The sequence below is a fragment of the Carcharhinus amblyrhynchos genome, chromosome 7 (genome assembly GCF_965287045.1).
Source record: "Carcharhinus amblyrhynchos chromosome 7, sCarAmb.v2.hapA, whole genome shotgun sequence".
Lineage (NCBI taxonomy): Eukaryota > Metazoa > Chordata > Chondrichthyes > Carcharhiniformes > Carcharhinidae > Carcharhinus > Carcharhinus amblyrhynchos.
In genome coordinates, this window is record NC_137330.1 from 44,365,760 (window position 1) to 44,368,575 (window position 2,816).

Below are 2,816 nucleotides of genomic sequence, written 5' to 3' on the forward strand. Positions count from 1 at the left end.
CTCTATGAATCTGTGACTCTATTAAAATGACAGGGTGGGAAGTCTTCAAACAGTGACACTGAATCATGGCAACTAGCTAGGTTCATTGGTGATGAGGTTCATGGCAAGGCCAGCATTTTGTGCTCATGTCTAATGTAACAATCAATCAGCACTCTGAGGAGGTGAACGTGGAACTGAATGGTGTACAAACTTCAGCAAACACTACCATTTATAGCTTTATGATGGATAGAATGTCATTGATGAAACAGCTGATTATATTTAGCCTAGGATGTTACCCTAAAAGGATTCCTGCAGTGATAATCTGGGGATGAAATGATTTGCATCTGAGACAGGGTGAAAATAGCTGAACACGTAGAGCGGAAGAGGAAAAAGACTTTCAGGAAATTTGCCTGCGATATGTCCTAAGAATGCAATATGTCCTAAGAATGACTGATGCAGCTGTATTGTCCCCGTCAGCACAGACATGTGCTCAGAGCCTGCACTGCAAATAGCAATCCCTCCTGAAAAGGCTGCACAAGGCCAAAAAGTAAGCTCCACCAATGAAAAAAATCAGAGGTTGTCAAAATTCATCTTCAGAATATGGTTACCATCCCAAAAATGGTTGGCAGCAAGGTTACTGCGTACAAAGGCAAAACCTTTCATCAGGCTGAAATCAAGCCTGGAATGATGGGCCATTATCTTGGTGATGTTCTTCATCACCTAGAAGTCTGTCAAGTACGGTAGGCTTGGTTTTTGTACCATTTACTCCTCTAGGTTCATCCCTCTGAAATAGAGTTTACAGTGGAAATGGTATGTGAATAAAATTGTCGTACGAGCTAAAAAACATCATCGCAGCCATCCTCCTCTTTTTGAGGTTTGACTTCAGAGCTGTGATCAAATGCTGCCTTGATATTAAAAGCAGTTACGCACACCTCTTTAATCCAACTCTTTTATCCATGTTCGACCATGAAATCGGGAACGGAATGGCCCTGGCAGCACCCATAGCATTTCTTTTGAGAGTGCGTTCTTACTAATTGACAAATAATTTCCAAATTTAGTCTTCCAAGTTCTTCATCTATTTAGCACTTGACCGATGTGGATTTGCACTTCCCTCTGTCAGCCTTCACTAAGTATGGGAGTAGCTTCTGCAGCTCTACCTTGGAGCTCTGATGTGAACAATCTATGCAGCAGCAAGAACAAAACCAACAGCAGCAGCAGCAGCACCAACCGCTTTCTCCTCAACTACATGTCTCTCCACAGGGTGGATGAGATGGCCACAGAGAGCCAGTCAAAGAAGGCAAGACCTCCAGGACTGGGACTACAGGCAGAGGGTTAGTACTCTCATCATGTGCAAGCATTGCCTCAGGAGATTCTCATCACAAATTGTTGCTGATACCTGCAACCTTCTGGAATAAGACCAACATCCTAATAGTCCAATTGGTCTTTTCAATTGGCTACTTAGGTATTGTTCATTGGACACAATGAACCGCTGCCCCCTCACCCTGCCTAATACCTACCCTGATTCCACCCCCTCCCATCCCCCAATTTCCATTCTTAATGCTTCCTGCTTCTTTGCCTCTCTTGTGTTGTTGTATTTCTTTGTCTTGCGAGGGAAGACAGCACAGTGTTGTGTGAATGAGAAGTGGATTGTGTGAAGAGGAGCAAAGGATAATAATTGTCGATGATGCCTGTGAGACATGGAATGAAATGCTAAGAAGGTGACGGTGAGTGTGTGTGCTGACTTTTCAGGTGTGAAGATCCTGGTGAGAGAGGGATGAGTGGAGCTTCAAGGCGCGTTGTCCTGAAGAATTCTGTGTAAGAATGCCAGGAATGCTGAGGCTCATCATCTGGAAGTGTTACGCTGCTCTTCTTTCCCTGATGCCCTGAATCTCTGTGGTGCACTTCGTCTAGGTTTCCACTTCTGCTACTGACTTCCTCAGGCGCTTCTATCCATGCTGACATGGTTTGAGAGGCTGGCCTCTTCATTGTGGGAATCATCCCATTTCAGCCTCCATGTCCTGTAGCAGGACCTTCAGGAAAGAACAAAAGAGTTCAAGGTGGCAATGGAAGGCAGAGGCAGTGGCAGCCTACCCAGTTCTCCTCTCTATTCCTGTGGCTTTTGTAGTTTATGAATTCAATGCACAGTTCAATAATCCTAGCCCTTACTGTGGTTCCTTTAACTAGAAATCCTTCCTTTAGACAGATGTGTTGTGTTATCCCACATAATATTGATATTAAATGGATTTATTATACAGCACGGTGTAACATTTAAACCAGTGATCCCACCACCCACTGTGTTTAGAATCCTGCAGGTATAAAAATGCAGTCTGTTCGACAGATTTTCTCTGGAGACTAGTTAATCTCAGAATACTGGCATTTATTTAGAACTTCTCAAATTCTGAGCTCCCTATCCCACAATAAATAAAGCTGCAATAGCTGGAAGCAATGTCTGAACGCATAAGAAAATGACTCTAATATTGCAATCCTTCTACTACAGTACAGTTCTTGCTGAAGTTCTGCTACAAAACTGTTTATATCATGGGGAGGCCCTCCTGAGTAGTATAGTGCTACCGATGTCATGAATATAATTTAACACTTTTGAAGTTTCAAGCTGACAGTTGTACTGCGTGATGATTTTTGACACTGGAGCAAACTGCCAGCTCCAGAGACCCAACTGAACATTGAAATGTCATTACATAATCAAAAAAATGGTGATAAATGAGAGTGCAATAAAGAATTGACTTATTGCATAGGCTGTTAGTCTCGAACAAAGATAAGAAATATTGACCCAGGTCTTATGGTATCCGGCGGGTCATAATCTGGAAGACACGCTGGGA

General features: G+C 43.1%; 1 pseudogene; it reads left to right on the top strand.

Annotated features, from left to right (window-relative positions):
- Positions 1-345: 345 nt before the first annotated feature.
- Positions 346-772, top strand: LOC145345444 (small ribosomal subunit protein uS19 pseudogene; annotated as a pseudogene).
- Positions 773-2,816: the final 2,044 nt, after the last annotated feature.